The sequence below is a fragment of the Apis cerana genome, linkage group LG3, assembly GCF_029169275.1.
Source record: "Apis cerana isolate GH-2021 linkage group LG3, AcerK_1.0, whole genome shotgun sequence".
In the NCBI taxonomy this organism is placed as follows: domain Eukaryota; kingdom Metazoa; phylum Arthropoda; class Insecta; order Hymenoptera; family Apidae; genus Apis; species Apis cerana.
Genome location: NC_083854.1, coordinates 8,649,616 through 8,673,082, shown reverse-complemented (window position 1 = coordinate 8,673,082; position 23,467 = coordinate 8,649,616). Strand labels below are relative to the sequence as shown.

The following is a 23,467-nucleotide window of genomic DNA, read 5'->3' as shown; positions in this document are numbered from 1 at the left end:
TAAACGAAAGAAAGTGGTGGTATTTGAATCTAGCGAAGGAAAAATTTATAAGATACGCAGAGAGGAATTATTATTATCACTTTTCTATTTTTTATTTTATAATTGAAAAAGAGGGGAAATATTATGTTTGGAGGAAAAGACGAGATTTTGCAAATGCAAATTTTTCTTTGCCCAATCGTCGTCATCGAGTTTCCGTGGTGTAGTGGTTATCACATCCGCCTAACACGCGGAAGGTCCCCAGTTCGATCCCGGGCGGAAACATCTCTTTTTTTTATTTTCTTTTTTTCGAAATATTACCTATAATTATTTAAAACAAGATCGATAAAATTTATATCGAATTATTATTTAATACGAAACGCTTGAAATTTATTCTTGAATTATCATCTCCCAACGATATCTTCAATAATTCATATTACGATAATTACGTTTCAACCGATATCGATTACTTTCACCACTTTTAATTCCACATTGATGGAATATCAGCAACATTCACTTTTTAAAAATTTACACAATCGATGCCCTGTTGTATGATCGTATTTAATATCGGTTTCAATCCTTAAACCAATATCGAAGTCGCGCGCGATGATGCGATGAACAAATTTTAAAAAAATATTTGATTTAAATTAATGAAACGGGAAGTATAAGTACCGTATTGAAAGAAAAGCTTTCAACTGGGTTTCCGTGGTGTAGTGGTTATCACATCCGCCTAACACGCGGAAGGTCCCCGGTTCGATCCCGGGCGGAAACAGGGTTTATTTTTGCAACTGAATTTTTTCATGAATTCACGAAACAATACACGTAACAATGCAATCCTCGACAATTTTGATTTATTAAAAAGCGATTGCAAGCGTAGTTCAATGGTCGCAAACATCGAATACATCTACGAAAGTTTCGTTCAAAAACAGGGGATACAAAACACTTTTCCACGTTTCAAATACGTCCCTTTCCGCGTTAATCACGTTTCCCTCGCGAAATTATATACACACGCAGCATGAAAACTTAAATCAATAACGATAAAAAAAAATAGCAATTAGTTCAGGTATTTTTTAAAACATTACTAAAAAGAAATTTCAAGAATATTAAGAAATTTTTCAGAACGAAGGAGAAAAGAATTTATTTTCCCTCGAATACTATATCAAACTTTCTTCTACATTTTGGATATTTCGTGTATTTTCACGCGTCATGCGCATCCTCTTTATACACGTTTTATATTCCTAAACTTTGCATAACGATTGCACAAATATCTAATCATCGAACCCATCTCTTAAAATCCTTTTCCAATTATTTAATTTTCCTTTATATCCTTCTTCCGTAAAAAAAAAAAAGAAAGAAATATGAAAATGATGACACGCAGAAGAAATCGCAAGAACGCAAGAACAACAGAAAATTCGAAGCCGCGAATTATCCGAAACAGAAGCATCGTCCCGGCGAGCGTGGAACGAACAACAGAACGGGGGGAAGAGGGGAGAGGGGTGGTTTTCGAGGGTGGAGCGGAAAGATATCGGAAGGAAAATCGGGCCATGAGCCAACCACCGAATCAGGCGGCCGACTGCTAGCTAGTATCGAGGTCACGACACGTTATTTCGAGACCTCTTTCGCATCGGTGCTGGCTGCGATGAAAGAGTCCGAGATGATTAACTGTGACCGGAGAAAATACTGGTAAACAGGTAATAAAGAGGGAAAATATGAAGCCGAATCGGTGGGAAATAAAAGGGAATAAAGTTTCTCGTCTCTCCACCGACAACGCGAAATAAAACGAAAACATACGCTCTTCCGATTCTTTTGATCGTTTTGGTTTCTCGTATTTTGTTGAAAATATGGACGGTATAATGAAAATTTTATGTCGCGTTAGATTCACAGACGAGAATTATATCATATCGCACGTGAAATTTTTTACACGTGTGTGAAATAACACGAGGAATCGTAGTGAAATTTCAGATGGAGTTTATTTTGAGAAATTCAATATTTAAAGGAAAATTACTTTTTTATATTCTATAATTTTAACGTTAAATTGATTTTAATCGGACTTATATAACTTTTAGCTCTCCATTTGATATTATCTCATATATACAAAGTTTAACAAAAAAATGAAAAAGGAGACAAAAAATATACTCGATAAATCAAAGAAGGAAAATACAAGCAAACCAAGGATTCCTTAAAAAAAAGAAAAGAAAATGATCGTCTAAAAAGTCAAAGTGATCTCGAAGAAAAAAAAATTCGCAGTGCACCCGATTTAATATCACTGTTAACGCGCCAAAAAGATTACCAAGTGTTCGATTTATCGATGATCGACCGATTCGCCATGAAACAACTCGCTTATCGAGAAGCAACGCCAGTATCCGAGCGTTGGAGTGCTCGATTACGCCTCCTCGATCGCCTCGAGTCACCCCGTAAATATCGCTGCCCGATCTTAATAAACCAGCCCGGGGTACCGTTCCCCGGTTTTATCAATCGAGGGCCGCGATTCGTGGAAGCCGATACGACGAAATACACGAGTAACGACGATTCATCGATTCATTTTCTTCCTTACGATACGATAAAAAGAAAGGGATTTACGAGGCCGACGCACGAGGCTGGTTTAAACCGAAGATACCGTTTTGCCATTAAGATACATGTATTTAAAGCGGTGCTTTTTCTTTTTTTTTAATGGTTTCGAAATCGCAATCCCGATTCACGACATTGAAGTGAGTTGATCCAAGCGTTGTAAATTAAGGAAGAGTTTAGGATTGGCCGATATTTTCGAGACGATAATGCAAGCCGATTATTAAGATAGGAGTTGATTAAAATATTGTCGAATTACGTCTATACTCGTGAAAATTAGTTTTTGAAATGCGGAAGTAAAAATTTCTGATCCACGAGATTAAAATATCGAAATTTAATTGTTACACGTTTTGCACAAACTGCGTGAACACGATTTGCTACATAACTGGAAAACAAACGCATAAAACAAACTTTTCAGCTCTTTCACCATCGCGAATGCGAATCGACCATATTCAACATTTAACTTTCATATAGAGGATTTAAAATAAAATACCTCGCGCCGTAGCAATGAACAAATTGAATACACCATCAATATTTCACGCGTTCGAAGCAAACAATATTGAAAACCAACGCCCGATTCTCTAACGGTAATAAATATCTATGCATGAAACTTTCAAACTAGAAAACTAGGATCTATAGATCGCGTTACAAATAATAAATCATCGTGAAATATAGTTCAACTCGATTCATCCTAAATTTATATATTTTCCTATCAACGCTCTCTATATTACATAAAAAAATCCCAAAATTTGAACGGAAAAGACTACTAAATTTGTCATCGACGTAAATAAAAAAAACTTCCAATACCCGTACAGTAAAAGTTGAAGAAAATATTCTTCAAAAAACTTCCAATTATTCAAATAAACGATACGTGCTTACGTACAAAAATCCTGATCGCGTTTAGAAATAATTACCGGAATGAACTTCGATCCTCAACAACGCAAACATCCTCGAGTAAAATCCATTAAGCGCGTCGTATAGGTTCCAGTCACCTATTAATGATATATATATTAAAAAAGAAAAAAGAAGAAGAAAGAAAAAAAGAAACGCGGAGTGAAACGGTTTTGGGATCGAAAGCGGTGAGAAGAAGGCAAGAAACGTTGTAGGGGGCGCGATCGATATCCCGACATCCTGGCCCACGCGTGAAATCAATGCCTGCTGGCGCCGCTGAGGGCCGGTCACCATATTGCGGCCGGTCGAATCACGAGAAATCTCAGAAAAAGTTCGATCATCGCTCTATCGCGTCGCGTGATGAAACAATTCGATCAACGATCGCGAAAGAATTGAATAATAATTATTTATACTTGCAGGTATACACGTAACTATGCTATTCTATGTGGATATTTTACAGATATTTATTCAATCAATGACATTAAGAGCAACGAAGGTATGAAGAATGTAAAAAGTTTTGGAAAAAGAAATAACACAGATACGAGTTTGAAAGCGACGAGTGTGACATTCAATAATGAAGTACGTAATAAATTTTATTATGAAAAAATTCGTAAACTTTATTATTGTCAAGCCTTGGAGTATATATAGGTGTATATACGAGGCATAGTTGAAGAGTAAGAATTTCTTGGCAAGTTGTCAAAATAAACGTATTCTTTCGAAATCAATGGAATCCTTTTTTTTATTTCTCATATGTAGGATGAGCGATTGAATGATTCTCAAAGAAAGTGTAAAGGTTTTAAGTGATGTGTATTAATATTTTTTTCAGAGTGGCATTACTTATTAGAGGAATATACAGGAAAAAGAAAATAATTAAATCGTAAAAACTATAAATAAAGTAAAGATTCGTTCAAACGTAAGATTTATTTATACGATATATCTTTCTAAAGGACATGGGTAAAAATGGTAAAAATCGTAAATCTAAAAACTTTATTTGCTAAATTTTTTCGCGTGATATATCTTCTAAAATAGAAATTTAACGATTGTGGATCATAAATTATAAATTGTTTTCCAAAATAAAATTACGAGTTTTATGAAAATAGAAAGTGTCAATTTTATTCAAGGAATTTTTAATCAAGGAATTAAATTAGACGATAATAGTTTAGCGACAAAAGTTCATCATAATTACGTTCCACAATCGCCATTTTGAAGAAATGAAGATTTCTGCGTAAATTTTTCGATATCCTTTACTTTAGCAATCCACGAAAATTCGACGCTTTCTTGCTCGAATTAATGCTCGATCGATATTTCTTTACTTTATTAATCTAATTTTCAATCCTCCTTTCAAACACTTGCTCGAAACTAATCAACGAAAGAGACAAAAGAAAGTCAAAAATTCCTCTCATTCACAATTTTCAATCCTTCGTCCTAAATCTTTTCCTGGAAGCTATTCAATCTCCGCCACTGAACGAGCGAATTACCCAAAAAGACAATAGAAAATCAAAAATTTCTCGCGCTTATTAAACGAGAACGATCCTCCCTCTCGTCCACAATTTTCAATCCTTCGTCCCAAATTTTAATTACCCAACTTCCGCCATTGGACGGAGCAGATTGCCCAAAGAGACGAGAGAAAGCCGAAAATTTCTTCCACTTATTACAAAAATGGACGATATCTCTGTCAATTTTCAATCCATCGTCCCAAATTTTAATTACCCAACTTCCGCCATTCGAGGGAGCAGCTTATTCAAAGAGGCGGAAGAAAGGCAAAAATTTCTTGCACCTATTACGGAAACGAACGATCCTCCCTCTGGTCCGCAATAGTTCAATCCTTCGTCCCAAATCTCTTCCTGGAAACTGCTCAACTTCCGCCATCGAGCGGAGCAGATTAGCCAAAGAGAAGAACGAACGAAAAAAGGAAGGGAAAAAATTGGCGAACGGAAGTGGAAATCTGGCGTGGAGATATTAATCTAGACTAGAAAGGGAGTCGTATCAACATTGGTAGTCGCGGGGAATCTCGAATCGGCGATATATTTCACGGCGTGACTTCGAGTTTCGAGGCGAGCCGCCGCCGGAACCGGTTTTTTTTACGCTCGGCGCGCCGCTGCGGTTGCGCCCGCTGAAAATTCTCGAAGCAATGGCGCGTGTCGCGTGACGAGCCGGGCAGATACGTCCGCAAGGACGCGCTTAAACGCGATTACGTAAAACGACACTTTGCTCCGTCGCGAATCGCGCTACGAACCTTACGAAAACCTCCGATTTTCCGAAATTCTTCGAAAGGCGGATGCTTTTAGAGGAAGGATCCTTCTTTTACCAAGAATCGATTTCCACGAATACCTCCTTTCGATCACACGTTGGACTTTTTCCGTAAAATTTCCTAGATCGTCCTAAAGTATCTCTCTAATCTCATCGATATTTGTATGAAATTCGAGTGCATTTGAAATTTATAACAGTTTTATATTCGAGGATGAAAGAAAATCTTGGCTTAAGGTTTCGCTTCGTCGCGTCGATTGATTTTTGGACAAAAATTCCGCAGTCCGGCGGATTTGCGCTGGTGGAATATCGCGTGCCGTGCATATCGCGTACATTTTATCTACGAGGATCTTTATGCAAGGATCTCTCCATCCTCTACTACACTCATCGCTTCATTCTGAAAATGTCAGTGCTGAACTTTTGGCACGATACCAAAACCGCACTCCTATATTTTGCATATAGATATAACTGCTTAACTTTAGCCCGATTAGATTTCTGGAAAATCAGATACGTTATTACACGTGTCGCTCGAACTTGCAAACTCGTCTCGTTTGTATTCCAATACGCAATCGACCAATTCTATTATAACAAACCTGTCAAACTTAACCAAAAACCGAAGATTCCGTACGCGTTTCCAATCTAACTCCTGCTAATTGAATTAATTAGATCAGAAATTTTCAGAGAAAAAAGCGTATCGTTGGAAAAAGACTCGAACCTCGATCCGTCGAATCCTCCTGCCCCTCGATTTCGGTCCAAGTCCCGAATTTATTTCCGCAACTTGGCGAAGCGTTTCCGCGCGTAAGTTGAGCGCGCACAGTTATCGAAAGAGACTGTTGGGAGGGCAATTGGTCGGGCAAAGTCTGAATTCCATCTGGGTATCGGGGACAGCTGAATAAATTCCGCGACGATCGCAGCCGGTCGCACGCCCACTCGAGTGGACGCGCATCGGGCCGGCCGATTATCTTTTAGCGGCCGATAACAGTATCGACATGAGAACGAGGATCTACCGGGTGACCCACGCCACCCATGCGACTCGGCCGCGACGAGCCATCGAGGCTCGAGCGAAATAATGGCTCACGTGCCTCTCCACTCGCCGCTCTCTTCCTCTTTTACGACCGTTTAGACCTCGAGTCGTGATAGAGGCCATGGAAGAAGGTGAAGGAGAGGCTGCTCAACCGTTTCTTCTATTCCATCTTGTTCGCTCGTATTCTCGTATAAATTCAATCGATCGAGATAACGATTTCTAACACTTTTTTCCGTTTAACCGGTGGCCGGGGAGTATAGAAGAAGGAGGAGGAGGAGAGAGCGAAAAGCCGTTTGTACTTTTGCGTAGATTTATTGATTATTAAATTGCAGGATGATAATCTTTCCTGACGATTAGATTTGTTGCTTAATTTTATTTCAATCGAAATCCTTTTTTGCATTTCGTCGAGATTCGAATTTTTAGCGTTTTAATCCCGAGATTTCTCGCTCGGGCCGGTTTGTGTCGGTTTAGAGAGATTCGTTAGGAAAAGGACAATTTCCCCGGACAGGAAACTCGAGGCTAATGATAACTTCCGTTCTCCCTTGATAAATCGACCTCCCAGCCGCCCTTTATGTTTGTACAACAACTCGAAGGGACCAGACTCTCCCCGTTTTACGCGTATTTATTTGTCGCCGCAGAGGGTTTCCGCGAGGGATGCGGCGATTTATGAACCGCCACCACTTCGAGCGCCGCTTCTCTCTCGTTTGGGGCCATTAACGGCGTTGGAGTAGAAAATATATTATTACACGATTCTCTCGCGATTTAAAACGCGAAAATCGATGTTCCATACATCGAAGAAGATAGAATCCGATATGGATCAAGGTAAAGATCGGTCCGGAAAAGGAAAGGATCCACGAGAAAAATCGTAATTTCTTGCCTCGATAAGAGTCGGGGAGGAAGATGTAATAATAATAACAATAATAACAGGCCGAAATAAAAGTACAAAGATCCCTTAGGAATCTCGAATCCTCGTCCGCGAGTTAATGCTCGATAAATCCACGGAATCATGGGAAACGGCCAATTCTCAGCATCCGGTGACTTCCAATTACGTCGCATTGTGTCCGGGAATCCTCCGCGTTCCCGCTTCCGTGCGGAATCAAAGAAGCGCAAAGCGGAGAGGGGGAAAAGAAAGAAAGAGAAAAAAAGGAAAAGGAGAAAGAGAAAGGGAAAAGGGGAGAGGGGGGAAAAAATTCGATTCGTAGCATTAGAAGACTGACAATGAAGAGGGAGGGGGAGACCAGTGGTGATCGCGGCGATGTGTGCGTGCGACTGAAAGTGGGCTAACTTTTTGATGCGCCACTAAATAAGGGTTCGACACACTTTGTGACACATGTCACTCACACCAGAAGGGGGGGGGGATCCCCCGTTCCTATGCTTCAAAAAACAATCCCGCCGGTTTCTCACGCGGAAAAGAAAAAAACTCCGTTTCAATCCCGTCGAATTTTCAGCACATTTTGATCGTGATGATTTCTGAAACGATTCTTCTGAAAAGGAAGAATTCTTTTTATGAATTAAGGATTTCTGCTTGAAATTTATAGACAATTTACTAATTCTTTCCCCTAATTTTCGTTTATATTAATTGCAAACTATACGTGTCTATATCCAAGTTGCAAGATGCGACTTTTACGTTTTCAATTATAACCATATGTGCATTGGATAAAAAAAACTATCGAGAATCTTCGTTTCTTCTTCGAATTTCATTACTCGACTATTCGATAAATATTCGTGAAATATTGAAAATCTCGAGAATTTTTGTTTCTTTCTCGCAAATCTTGGAGACTGCGTGCGAGAGAAAGCTGCATACGAGCTCGAAGGAAAAGAAAGAAAGAAAGAAAGAAGGAAGGAAAAAGAAAGAAGCGTGGAGAATAATTACGATAAAAACAAGGACGCAAGGTACGCACGGTGAAGGAGCGCAAACGAAGGAAAAGAACGATTCTCGCGCCCTTCGTGTGCGGCGAGGGCCGTCCACTCCTTCCTTTCTCCTTCTAACTCCTTTTTTTCGCCGTCGTCGTCGCCGTCGTCGTCGCCGTCGCTGCGGTGCCCCACGCTCCCTTCCTCCACCACCGGCGGCCGTGATCTCACGAGATTTATTAACACGCGGCGCGCCTCGCGGGGATACACAACCGCGTTGCGAATTACGGACGGCCAACCGCGTGAACAAACCATCAGCGATTCCTCTCGGCGTGTAAGTATGCACACGTACTACGCTGTTATTTGCACACAATGCTTCACTTATGAAAAATATCTGTATTAAATAACCCCGTTTTCGACGTGGACGTCTCATTGTTCCACGAGGAGTTAAATTACGGAGGGCGGCCAGCCTCCCGTCCTCTTCTCGACCAGGCTTCGAGTTTTGCGCGAAAATTTTTAAGGAAAACAAAATTTCGGATCCAAGACTTTTCTGCGATCATTTTTCATATGATTATTCTCCTTCGAAGAGAATGATTCCACGAAGGATTCGGAATTTCGTGTGAAAATTTTGCAGGAAAGGAATGGAAGATTTCATTTATGCAATTATTCTCCTAATTTCGATGATCGTTGGTACGAAGAATTTGGAATTTCGCGTGAAAATTTTGAAGGAAGGAATGGAAGATTCCAATTTGTATCCGCAATCATTTTTTACGCAATTGAATGAATAAAGATTAGAAAGATTCGTGTCGTGTATCTTTGAATATTTTTGCCACGTGCATAACCTTGATTCTTCTAGAATAAGTTGCTTGAACGAATTCATCGATTCGATTCTTGCAAAAGAAATTAAAATTCTGAAAATTAAACGATCACCGCATATGTTTATTATATACAAATTTATACAAAGACATTTTTGATTCGCTCGTGCACCGTGTCTACGTTCCACGGAACATTTTTCGAATACAGCGGGAACGAGATAGCGAGAAAATAAAATGTATAATATACAAAACAGAATTTCGACAACGATACCAACTTAAGCTCGAACGAGCGAATGATGGTATCGCGGTGGGTCACGGTTTTATCGGTCAGAAAAAGGTGCAGAGCCGTGACAAAAGGAGCCATAACGGAACACCACGTTTGCCGGCCAAAGACGAGCGCGCGTTAACGGTGTCCGAGGTTTCACCGCGCTAAATACACGTCGTTTCTCTTTCTCGCTCGTCGCGTTAACGTCGATCCATCCAAGTGGCTTCTTTCTCCCGAGGCGATCGAAATGAAGAGTGGGGAAAAAAAGGGTGGAGTTGGAAAAGGATCGGAACCGAGGGTCGGATAGCGAGCGAGAAAGGAACAGGGGGGTGAATCCTCCCCTGTTCACTGTGGGAATTTCTAATTGCGGGGCCAATGTCATGGAATACGGCACTGAGGGGGGATTATTCTCTGAGGAACAGAGGGGGGATGGGATCGTTTATTAGGATTTAATGAACAGATTATCGAGACGCGTGGATCGTAATTTTTTTTTTGTAAACGAGAAACGTTAAATCCTTCCCTTCCCATTGCATTGATATTTTCCACTCTTTGAGAATCTTCTTTCTTAGATGACATCTTTATAGATATCTTGGATCGAAGATCGATAAACTTGAAGCTTCGAATCGAAAAAGAAATCGGACGAAATCGGGAAATCTCACGATGGATGATAATTAAAATAAATTCCATCCAAGAAAAAAAAAGAGAAAATTAACTCGATGCGCGATTATACTCGCAACATTTTTTTTTTGTTTTCGTCAAAAGAGTCGTGAATCCACGAAAACGACTAGAACAAAAATCTCGCTTCAAAAAAAAAAAAACAAAGAAAAATAACAAAGAAACGAAACGTTTCGTAGAGAGGAAAACTAGGGGAAAAAAGAGAGAGAGAGAAGATATAAACCGCGTGCGGTCTTTGACGGAGAGAAAAAAAATGCAGCGTTATTTGCGGCAAAAACTAAAAAAAAATTCGAGGGCATCTTTTAACGTAATAATGAAAGGGTACACAGTGGGGGCCGACAAAGGAAGAGTCGGTCGCTGTCAATAAAACTCCTTTAGTTGAGCGGCGGAGGCCGCTTTAATTAAGCGCATTCGTTTTAATTCGACTTAAAAGCGGCTGTTTAATTTGATTTTTCTGCGTCACGGCAGAATCCCGGCCCGATGGCTTCTTCTCTGCTTCCTTTCCTTCCCTTCGATCGACCTTGATTTATCGAATATCGCTGGTCCACTACTCCCTGGAAAATAAAAAGACACGGTGAGTGGAAAAATGGGGAGACGTTGAACTTTCACGGTCTGCACATCGTACAAAAAACTAGAATTTATCGAGAATTTGAACAAAACGCTTCTTCTTCCTCCTCTCCTTCCCGTCTATCTTTCATTTAAGCGAGGTTGAATCGAGTTAATATATAAATATATTTTAGATGTTACGAGATAAAATTGAAATGGAACCTTGCTTCGACAGAAATGAAAAAACAAATTAAGATTTATCGACTCGTATTGATTCTCAAGAAAAGATGATTCTCACAAAAAAAAAGAATTAGAAAAAAACGATATTCAACGATATTTGTACGTTTTCCATCCCCGTCATCAACGGATAATGGAAAAATCAACGACTTGGCGAGGAGAATGGTACGAAGGGAAGTTGAAGAAAATGGTCCAAACTTGTTGCATGCCACCCACAGACGCTTCTCTCCTCGCCCTTCTCATCCCACTCTTTCCTTCCTTCCTCCCTATCTCCCCACGGAAATTCTCTCCCGTTTCCCTTCGTAATAACTCAGAATTTTCAGAAAAGGACCTCCACGATTCTTCCCACTAATTGTTCCTCCTCCTTTTTTTTTTTTCCATATTTTTTCTTCTACTCTTACCTCTTAGATATTTAGCCGCGGAGAAAAGAAACCCCGCCTTCCGTTTACCTCCTCCTCCTTCTCCTTCTCCTCTGAGAAGGAGGAGGAGGAAAATTTTTCATTCTACTCTCTGCTCTACTCCACTTTTTCCCTCCCCCTCCTCTTCCCCTCTCCTTTTTCTCCTTCGTAATCTCCTCGCCTCGTGTTCTACTTTCCCGCTTTAATTCTGGATTTACGAGCGCTCGTTTGCGAACTTACTCGCGAACGTTATATATATATTTCGTTTCGCCGCGCCATTTCGATTCTGGAAAAAAATTCCTATCCGTATGGAAATATTCCGCCGACGTTAATAATGCTCGCCGAGCATTATCCCGGATCGATTGGAAGAATTTTCCTTTTTCCTATCTCGATTTAAAATCGACGAGTTGGGATCGGGAAAGAGGGGACGGGCGCAAATATCCTGCTCGTCTTCTTATCTTTGAAAATACGGAGAGCGTACTTGAAGAGCATAATGCATCGATGATGGAAAAATTAAAGAAAAGGATAAGAAGATTGATCCCTCCTGGAAGAGAAGGCAAAAGAATAAACAGTAAGTTTTGGAGGATAAAAATCGGGAATGAATAAAGGAAGGGGGATTGGAAATAAGGGTGAAAGGAAGGAGAGAGAGAAAGAGAGAGTCCCAGGAGAAAGCGTGAAAAAGTGGAAAGAGGAGAGGGAGAGAGAATGAAGGTACGAGAGAAATCACGCTCTCTCCTACTTTAACGCGTGGTTCTTATGAATCGAGGGGAGGGCGTAACCCAGATTACTGTTCACCGGACTATAATATTACGCGAACAGATCGGTCTACGCATATAACGGGTGATTCTCTAGAAATTGTCCCCGGTTCCGTTCTACGTGAAAGAAGGAGAATGACGAGGAAGGAGAAGATGCAAGGGGGGGGTCTCGATTGTTGACGAGATGTTCTAAGAATCGTGGCCTTCGAAAGATACTCGACGACTTTCAAAGGGACCTTGGAAATTATCGAGGTATTTTTATCTTAGAAAATCTATTTTTTTGTAGGAAGAAATTTTATTTAAAAAAATGGGGATGGAGATCATAGGATAAGATTGTTCGTAAGACTTCTATTTAAGGAACAAGTGATTATTTTAAAAGAAGATTGGAGTGTCGCTTCCTCTAGTTAGTTGGTTATAAATAGCCACTTCTAAAAAGATCACGAGTTAGTCAACTTCCATCGTCAACAATTTAATTATCGCGACAGTTACGTTACACCCACTTGGGAGGGAGGGAGCTTTAACGCTTTTCTTAAGAGCATTTCTCTTCATTTCCAGAAATTCCCCGCCCTATTTTCTTCTTGGGAAAAAGAAACGGAGAAAAAAAAAAAGAAGAGAGCCGGTATACCGACGCGTATTATATAATAAGCGTGATGTATTTTTTGATCGAAGATCGTTAAAAAAAGATCTAATGCACCATCGCTTGTAACATTTTTGCAACAACATCGCCGATATAAATCTGTGACGTGTTTTACTCCACTGTTCCATTATTACGCTTCCATTATTATATGTAATCTTGCAAATGTGCATGATGACTACAATTTCAACGTGGTCATAAACGGAAATGACGTATAAGTGACGTATTCAATCAAATAACATCAAATAACGACTCACGTCACGAAACGAGACATTGTAGCATAAATGGAAAGTTTCTTTCATCGATCATTGACAATCGTTGGAAGAAAGAACTGCATTGTTTATCGATTATTTCTATTAAACCAAAAATAACAAAATGAATACAATATCTCGCACGCGTATGTAATTTTCATATTCTAACCAATGATCGAACCAGGAACAAAATCTTTCAGAAATACAATACAATTAAAAAAAAACAAAACTAATCATATACACAATCTTCTCCTACTTCGCAATAAAAAAACTACTATAAAAATTATTCCATCAACGTTCTCTCATCGGTGGTCGATAAAAATGCACGTAAACTCGGAACAAACTCCTCCCTTAACCGAAACAGGTTTCCCAAACGAAGCCCATCCGCGGAATCCTGCGGGCTCACCCGGTAGGTATTCCCGAAGGATACGCTCTGAAACGAGACGCAATGGCCCCTCTCTCGGCCTCCCACTCTCTCTCTCTCTCCCTCCCCTCCCCACCCGTCCCTCGGTCTCCGTCTAACGGCAGTCGGTCGTTCAGGTAGTAGTGTCAGAATCGTGGTGCAATACGAAGGGGTGGGAACCCTTGGCAGTCCGAATTCCCAACCCCGCCGCGACCTTGCGCGCTTGCACATGCCCGCACACAACCAGCGGAACCCGCTCCTCGCTCTCCTCTCTTTTTTCCCTCCTTCGTTGCTCCCTCTCTCTTTGTCTGTCTCTCGTTTCCGATCCCAGTACACTATTAGTCATAAGTAACCGAAAGCTCTGCCTATTATTATTATTATTTGAAAAATTCCTTGGATCTGGATCTTTCCTCGTTTAAAAAGGAAAAAAGGAAAAACTTTGAAACACGCAACTTTGAATCGTTGGAGATTTTTGCGCAAACGGTTTGAGAAAACTCGAGAATGGAATTTGAGACGGGGAGGAAGGGAGGAGGAGGAGGAGGAGGATATCTAAAGATAGTTTAATTTCGTTAGCTCGAGCTGAGGTGAGGGAAGTGGAGAGAATTTCGAACAATTCACATCGTAGTGAGACGAGATTCAATTGGAAGGAGGTTTATTTAACCGGGTGGAGATGGAATATTTTTATCACCTTCGTTAATTTCATCGTCATCTCTTTATGGATTCTCTCTATGGGGAATCACGGCTCTGTCGAAGGGGTCGGGATTACTTTTGAGATGCAGTGTATGTATGCAACGATCGCGTGACCGAGTGCACGCGTGTGAGCCGCGTATGCACCGCTGCTACGTCAGGCATTCCGGCGTGCACTTATGCGCACGTTCGTGCCGGATACGCTCAGCTTGTGCGCCTCGTCTGGCAGACGGCTGGAACTCGAGGCTGCGTTATGGTTACCGTATATACCTACAGTCGACGCGCGGGGAAGGGGTTCGGGTTATGGGCAACTTCGTTTCTGGCTTTTAGGATTATTAGAAGTTAGTTTTTATTACCTTTTATAAAGAATTCTCGAGCTTCGTGTTTTTTCAAACTAGCTTTCTTCTTTCCTTGGTCAAAGGGATTATAGTGTTTACGCGCCAGTCGTGAAATCGGTGGAAAGAAGAGAAAGAAAGGAAAAATTAAGCGTTAATGAGAGGCTGATAGGAATTCCATTTGAATTGGAGTAATTAAGGCGCGATTCGACACCTCGACTCGAATACTTGAACGATAGGTAATCCGAGACCATTATATATACTCCACTTTAAATATATACTCCTTTCGAGTATCCAATACTCATTCGGATATATCGAATTACTCGATCCCGAAAACGTTTACAACCAAAGTAATCCGACACCGAGTTATTAAATTCAACCGACCACGACCCCTTACCTGCCTACCTACCCACCCTACCATTCGAAATCATCGATAAAATAAAACATACATAATTAATCGGGGGAAATAAAGATTGCTCGAATGTTTAAGGCGCTCGAAACGACACTCGACTCCATTTATCTACCTTGGAGCGGCACGGCGAGACTAATGAGAGAAACGAGAACGAGAGGTGGTTGGTGATCCGATCGAGGCGGAAGATATTTCGCCGCTATGACACGAAATCTAGAGCGGCTGCTCCGATCCGCGTATCTGGGTCAGGCGGCGCGACCCAACTCGCGCCCGTTGCGTGCGTGTATACGTTCCCACTTGTGCGCGACGAATAATGCGGGAACGGGCGCGTGCATGCCCGCGTTTCGATCGGCGCCGGCCGCCTCTATGCCGGTCAGGTGTGCGCCCGATCGTAAATCGATCGATCGAGCCGATTCGAGCCGATCCAGGAGCCGATTCGACTCGGTGGGGCGGCAGCGCCTCTCTCTTTCTCCTTCTCTCTCTCTTGTCACGCGCACCGTCGTCCTTTGGGACCGTTTTCAGCCCGTTTTGAATTTCGATCGCTCCTCTTAGATTTTCTTCTCTCCTTCTCTGCCCGAGTTTCGCCCAGCGTGTGCCTCTAAGAGGTTGAGCCTTTAATTATTCGATTGTCGATAACTTTTTCCTTATCTGAGAATTTTTAACTTCGTTGTCACATCATTCGATTGTGTGATCAGTGATGATAAAGGATTAAGCCGAGCTTCTATCATCTTCCGTGTATAAACTGTTCGAAGAAGAGATTGCGAAAAATACGATCGAGGATGTCCTATTCGCATAAATTAATTAATCGCAAAGAAAAAGATCGTCCATGAAGAAACAAGCGTCTTTCCTACGATATTTCTCCGCCAAAATTTCCCCGTCACCGCCGCGAGAGACGGTTGGTCCTCCTCCCGGTCAGCGGAGGGTCGATTAAAAAATATGGAGGGAATGGAAAGGCGGGGGGATGGAAAGAGAGAAACAGAAAGGTTGGAACGAGGTCGAAGTCGAACGGAAGACAAGATTGATTACCGGAGAGAGCCCGGGACGCGTACGTACGTGGAGGGGGCGAGGGCACAAAGCGGAGACAAAACAGATCGAAACACCAGCACCATCCACCGCGCTTGGGGCGGGTTTCTATTTGAGCACCCTCCGCCACGCTCGAGTGCCTTGCTAATTCGATTAAACGTCGCCACCGACCTTACCCGCCGCACACGTGACAGTCTAATTAGCGTTGCGATTATTTCTGTAATGCAACGGAGAGGCGTCGCTCGAGAAATAATATTTCTCTTAGCGTGCGTGTTTTCTCCATTTTCTTTTGGATTTCGATTTGGATCACGAGGGCACTGAAGTGTTTGGAAGATTACTATTCATCCTTCTCGATGCGTTCCTTTTCAGTATTTTCACAAGCGCACGCTCGTTATTCAATTCCGCGGATATAATAATATCGCGGAAAAGTTTTCACGCGCGCACTCGCATGCGTCACGTGCACTGCGACCAAGGCCGGCGCATGACGCACCGACGCATTATAACCACTTTACCAGTTAACCCTGTATAACCCGGTGTAACTCCAGGTAACGTTTCACGCGTTCGTATTTCGCCCGTGTCCCAGTTGCTCGGGTAATCGTCATTGTTCTGCACTGCAATTTTATTAAGTTAAATTTAATTTTCCTCGAGAAAGAAAATTTCTGATTCAAATTCATCTTTCTTCTTCTTCTTCTTTTAAAAATTCACCGCCTAACCCACGAATTTCCAATCAAAGAGAGTTTATTTTTATTCGTCCGACATTAATTAATAGATGAAAATTCGTCTTTTTCTTTTTAAAAATATACAGACAAAGGGAATTTTTGAAAATTTAAAGAGAATTTCCAATCAAAGAAAGGAGAGTGTTTCGGGAATTTAAAAATCCTGCAAAGTATTAAATTCCATTTATCTCTATCTAACATCGATTCAAATCAAAATTCGCCTTCTTCTCTTTCAAAATCGTCTCCATCTCTTTCTTCCACGAAATTCGCGAGGAAAAAGGGAGAGACGGTTCCGAAAGTTTTCCTTTGTCAAAATTCTTCCCCCTTTTTTAAACAAATCCATTAGAAGAGGAATTCGCGATTGTGGAAAATCATTTCCAGAGAGTTTCGAAATATTAGTTCGTTTTACACGAAGGGCAAAGGGAGAGAGAGAGACGAATTTTTTGAAGTTAACAGGTTAACAATCGGCGGAGGTTATAATTAGCGCCGCGTACAAATGCCGCATGCAAATAGGGATAACGCGGTTAATCGTCGACGCGTGTATCGAGTCGATGAATCGTCCGGGCTGTTGCGCAATCGTGCACAACGCGTGCCCACGAACAGACGTTCCACTGTTCTCCCCTTTTTTTCCCTTCCTCCTCCACACGAAACTACCAAGCCTTCCTCGTCGCTCCCTTTCCGCCCCCTCCTCTCCCTCCTCTTCGTTTGCCCCGGAAAAATTGGAAATTTTTAATCTAAACAGAGAACAGATGGATTTTTCTCTTACCAATTATTACCAGCCGGTAAGAATTCCCGCGTTCGAACTCTTTCGAGGTGTCTTCGGTCCCCACCGGCGAGAAGAAATAATTGTCCAGGATTTTAACGATTTCGATTCATTTTATTTGAATTATTTTAATTCAAATAAATCCTCCATCGCGAGATGTTTGTTTCTTTCGCGCTTAAGGATCGAACCGATCCTTCAAATGCGAGTTAAGTGAGTTATATTTTACTTTCAGATCGCGGGAAACCGAATATCTCTTCGGGGAGGGGAAAATTGAAAAATCCGTCGTTTGATAAAGATGAGAAAAATATCGAACCGAGGGCTCCGCAAACAACGTTGGTCGAGCGAATAATGAAATCGAATCTATTATATTAAAAAAAAAAAAAAAAAAAAACGTGATTCCAAGTAGAGAGCAGGAAAATTGAATTTTATTAAAATCTTCTTTGCATTTCTCCAATAATAATCGTCGCTCGCGTACCGATATTTCTATCCCTTTTTCTAACGCCTCAGATATTTTCAGAAATGAAACAACGACCGAACTTCTTCCAATTCTTAGCCAAAGATAATGGGGATGATAACCCTCCCTCTCCTCCTTTCGGACACGCTAATTCCGTGGAACACTGAACGCGATGTTCGGCGGCCATAAAAAGGAACACTCTGGAAGATCGGAACAGCTGTCGTGGCGGAACACATCCCACGGAACGACACAAGGAGAACAGTTGGGCCGCCGTTTATGAGTTGGCCACGTACAAATGGCCGCTGCTGGCTCGCCGGTGTGCACGCCATTTTGCCCAGCCAATAATTATTTAGCCGAGAGCGGCGTTCGTTTATTTGTTGTTACACGCGACCACGTTGAATTCGTAGTGTCGTTAATCCACCCCCTCCTCCCACCCCCGCGCAGGACATGCTGAATTTAACGCGACGAAACGAGACGCGGCCGGAATTTATCGTAGTTGCGAGGCGTGCGAATATTGGATAGAGACTTGAAAAGTAACTCGTTTTGCCCTCCTCCATTTTTTTTCAACATCTTCTTTCGCGCAAAAACTCGCACTTCCCCTCAATCCCTATTCGATCCTCAAGCTCGTGCACCCCCAAGTCACTGTTTCTACGTTTCAATTAAATTCAAAATTCATTGGAACAGCATTTAATCGAAAGGTATCGATATATTCACGGATTTGGAAAGAGTTTGGTTGGAAGGAAATATGGTGGAAGATATCGGTGTAGTTGGACGAGGAGCTTAAAAAGCTCGACTCGACTGCCACAAAGAGGATAAATGCGGCTGACAGCCGACCGAGCAAGTTTCAGAGGATGGTGGAACTTCTGCATGGGCGAGGGGGAGGGAAAAAAGAGAGGGAGGGAGAGGAGGGCGTATTCAAGAGAGCTGGTGGTAAATAGGTTAAACGGCGAGTCGAGAGGGCAGCCAATTTAAATCACCGCCAATTCCGTGCAGCACGGATTCGATCGCTTTGAGAATCCTCCGCTTCCGCTTTCCCTTTCCTTCCTTCCCCCGCTTTCCAACTTCCTTTACACTTCGATCGAGGTTTCGTCAAGTAACAATTTTTTTACCTTCCGAGACAAGCAAGTTTTAGAGAATTTCCCGAAGAAATTTCGTTCCAAAGCTTCGTCCAATTTCGGAAAAGTAATTCTTTGTAAATATTCGGGATAGATGTTGAATCCATCCGATATATAATTAAGAAATTTTGACAAATTCGATTGAACAATTTCAAAAACAAATCGAAAAAACAAACGAAAGAAAGAAAAGAAATCGCTAAAATTCGGGCGGAAGCAGCTCGCGAGCAACTTCTTCTGGATAGTCGAAAGTAAAAGAAGGAGGGGGGGAGAAGGAGAAGCGTCAAGGGGTTGAAGGAGAATGGATAGTGGAGGAAGGGGGTGGCGAAGATCTCTCTCTAGTTGGCGCCGGGCCAGCCATCGCGTACTCGTGCGCGCGTAATAAAGATCGTCTTGCCGCGCTCGAAATCGCTATCCCGACTCCGCCGCCACTTTCTGGACCGGGCCGCGAAATAAACCGTCGAGTCCCTTGCTTATACGCAATTTTACGCCACGATTAAACGCCTCCAACTCCAAAAGATAAATATTCTTGCGCAAAATCGTGGGGAAAAAGTGGATTTAAACGGTTGGCGATCGAAATCGTACGATTCGAAACGTTTGATTTGGGGAAGGATCGTGTTTTTTTTCAGATTTCTTCGAAAGTTTGTAGAATTTGACTTAATGAATAGCGAATAAATTATTTTAAAGCTCCTTTTCTTTCGCAGAGTACGTTATATATATTGGAATTTACAGAATTCCTCGATAAAACTTTTACTCGTCTTTCATCATCGATGATATCGTTAACGCCAACATGTAATTTCTGGCTCCCGTGCTGCACGTAATATCGTTTCAATTATTCTAATTACAACAATATCCCGTTGTTATTAATTTTATCCCGCAAAGTGTAATTAAAACTTACCGTACGATACAATACAAATATCCCCCCTTTTCTAAAATTTTCACAATTATACCGTATACCCTTATTATTCCTCGAAAAAAAAAAACACGTCGCAAAAGAGGGTATAAAACGGTAACCGAATTATATCGGCGAATATTTAAAAAAAAAAAAAAAAAAAGAAACCGTGGACCAATAACCAGAAAATATACAAACGCGAAATTTTCAATAAACGCTGACCAGGAGAGAGGAGTGTGTACGTGTGTACGTGTGTGCGGTATGCTCGCAAACGAGCCCTTTGTCGAGGGTGAAATTTTCGATATGGCGATCGATCCACACCGCAACGAAAATTCCAATTTCGCCGTTATGGCGACGTATTTTCAATTTCTCCGCAAACATGTCGACCGAGCCCGCAAAATCGGGTCATCGAACGACCACGACGACGACGACGACGACGACGACGCGGAACGATCAACGCGGCCCGACGTCACCGCGACTGGAGGAGGGGAAAAAGAGAGGGAGGGGAAGGGGAGTTCAGAATCCGAAGGGAGGATTGAAAAAGAGGAATGACGACCTCTCGAGGTATAATTGTGTTCGAATCGAATGTGGAAAATCGGGGTTCGAGAAAAATCGGGGTTCCTTCGTATACGGCGCATAATATGCACGAGTGAATGATTGCCAGAGATTACAGGCTGGCGTGACGTGATATAGTGGAGAGTATACGTTTTGGTGTCTTATCGTTCTTTTGTGAACGGACGAAACGAGAGTATTTGCAATTGTTGAAATGCATTGAAAATGGGATATTTTATATGTTCTTGAGAAGAATTTCTGTATCTTTTCTTTTTTTGTTGTTGTTGATCGGGAGATTAAGAAGCAAATTTGAAATATTCGAGGGATTTTTGATTGAATGTTGTTTGGAATGCTCGGAGTTTGATATTCGGAATTCTTTATATTCTTGGAATATTTGAAATGTATCGTAAAAAATTTGCTAGGATAAGAATCTTCGTGATAATCTTTTTCTTTTTTAATAATATTCTAGTAATATTCTAATAATACATTGTAAATTAGCGAATAACGGTTGAGGGGAAATAATTTATATGAAAAAAGAGAGGAAGTTCTATCCACTGCGTAGACAGAAACTTCTTGCTTTAGAAACTTCACCGAGCTTCGTCTGCATTGCAGTTGGCTTCATTAAGGATCCGATGACGCACTGATACCACATGTGGTGCTAACCTAGATCCTTGATGAGAGGAGGCAACAATAACGAAGCTTGCAATTACGAGTATCAATCCTTTCCCACGAAAGATCCTTCTCGAGTTAACAAGATTAACACGCAACATTGATAAAATTTCTTCCAAATTTTTCTCAAATTTCAAAATAATATATACCTAATATATACTTAAACAACAACTTATACTTTCAACGCGAAAGAAACGAAGATGACAGATACGCAAAGCATTCGCATTAGACGAAAAAGAAAAGAAAAAAGCTAACACAAAGCTAAAATTAAAAATTTCGCAACGGAAGATTCGTAAGTAAAAAATGTTCATTCCCGCAGTCTCGTAACCTATGATGACAATTCAAAGATTCGAGCGATATTAAAACGTGTCGTTAATTCGGAAAAAAGAAAAAAAAAATATTGTTACTACAGAGTAGGGTCGCGAATGGGTTAAATGGGTCGTCGTTTCACTGCAACACCGGACCGTGTCGCATGCGCAGATTCGCGTGCCGTCGCGAGAACAAGCGCCGGCCAACAATCCGCTTCACGGACATCCGCATAACCGACTCGTTATCGCGGCAAAAGTGCTTGTGATGCCGGTGTTTAGCCTCCCTGGAACGAGCTCGGCCGAGCTCGACGTTTAGCCGGTTAAAATAGAGTCTGATTCATCGAGTCTCGCCTCGGTTGGACGTCGATTATTGGGGAAAATAATTGGGAAAAATTGTGAAAAATTGGTATTCCGTTGAAACACCACTTGTTTTCCAATCGATCGATCATCGTCTGTTCTGTGGAAGAAGAATTTGAAAAAAAAAAAAAAAAAAAAAGAAAAGCATAGGTTTAATCGGCGGAGAAGAAAAAGAATTGTTTGGAAATTGTGAAAAATTGATATTCTCAGAAATATTGATTTTGAAATAAAGAAAAAAGATCATCCGTAGATTCTAATATTCTCGTGAAAAGAATACTCTTGGAAATAAAGGTATTAATCGATTTCACGATTGATTAAATTTTGAAGTTTTGCAAAGATATTCTAAGCTAAAAATATCAACAAATCTATCCTGTATACCTTATCTATCCGTGAAAGTATTCGTTGAAAACTCGCATGAAATTTTAATTCATTAGAAAATTAATCAATTAAGCAATTTCTAATCTAATATCAACCACGTTGAAAATTGTTAAAAATTTCAAATATCCCCATTTCAGGATATCAATCAATTTCTCGCATAATCAATTTCACGTCTGATATTTCAACTATTATAAGAAAACATTATCACGATAGTCAGAAGAGTATTAAAGTCACACCAGGCTCATTATCGAGCTGTTTGTCCATTTACTGGCACCGGTAAAACTCATTTCATCGGTTGTAAATTGCGACGTAACGACGATGTAACGTGAATATCTACTTCCGGTCGTGGTTTGCCGAAGAAACGCGTATTGTAACATCGTCATTGCCCGGCCGCAATTTTATTTTCCATCGTTAAACGAACGTTGGCTCTCAATATGCAGATTAAAGGAAATTCGTCACTGAACTGCTCGTAATAATTGCTGATATACAGCTTAAACTTATCTCTTTCTTTCACGCTTGGGAAAAGAAGATCCGGATATTCGAAATATCACATCGATCTCGTCGAGAATTATTGCGTGAATTTTTAAAAATAATCGATATAATTCAGATTGCTAGACTATTCTCGAAATTAAATGTAACGATTCAAAATTTAGCGGAGAGAAAACTCGTAAATGAAAGATTTGCCAATGAGATATAGAAACGTTCGATCTTGTAAATTTAAAAAATTTAAAATCAAAAAGACACATATTAGAAAATGTTACAAACACTTGTCAAACGCTATTATACAACTTCAAAAAATATTTATAACTAAAAGACTAATCAAACCGTATAATAATCGTTCCCACATCCCACGGTTAAAATTAAATTTTCAACGAAAATTCAACATCATTTGCAAACGGACAAAAGAAAATCACGGCATTTTCGTGAAAGGAACAAAAATCAGAAGGGAAAATAACAGAACGAAACATTAAACGCGATATCCGAGAACACGAAACACATTTCCCCAGCGAGTTTTCCCTCTATTTTCGCGCATCGCGTCCTATTCCAGCATTCGAGATCGTGTACACGAGCATTGCTAAAGCCCTCTACGGATGGACAGAGAGAGAGAGAGAGAGGAGAAGAATTATACTTGCATGAGCCAGTCCTCCCTCTGGCCCTCCGGCTTGAATGGTAATTAAACCGTGCGAGACTTTCTTACGAGGCTCTTAATTCCAGGCAGCGGCGGCGGGGAAACTCGCCGATTCGTCCACGAATTTGCGATCCACGCTGGCGAGAAAAG

General features: G+C 41.1%; 2 protein-coding genes and 2 non-coding genes across 6 annotated transcripts in view; 3 read left to right on the top strand and 1 right to left on the bottom strand.

Annotated features, from left to right (window-relative positions):
- The window catches only part of LOC108002413 (polycomb group protein Pc-like), a 222,636-nt gene that overhangs the window by 126,209 nt on the left and 72,960 nt on the right, over positions 1 to 23,467 (top strand). The window lies entirely within an intron of this gene.
- LOC107998103 (ras-related protein Rab-37) overlaps positions 1 to 23,467 on the bottom strand; it is a 215,263-nt gene that overhangs the window by 126,171 nt on the left and 65,625 nt on the right. The window contains exon 1 of one of the 3 annotated variants that reach the window (XM_062072764.1): positions 6,395 to 6,502. The exons of the other annotated variants lie outside the window; for them this stretch is intronic. The gene's annotated coding sequence lies outside the window, so the exon portion shown is untranslated. Of the gene's footprint in view, positions 1 to 6,394; positions 6,503 to 23,467 lie in introns of those variants that run through there. 3 annotated transcript variants of the gene reach the window in all.
- Trnav-aac (transfer RNA valine (anticodon AAC)) lies at positions 189 to 261 on the top strand. The gene has a single exon. It is a non-coding gene; the product is annotated as a tRNA-Val (tRNA).
- On the top strand, positions 676 to 748 carry Trnav-aac (transfer RNA valine (anticodon AAC)). The gene has a single exon. It is a non-coding gene; the product is annotated as a tRNA-Val (tRNA).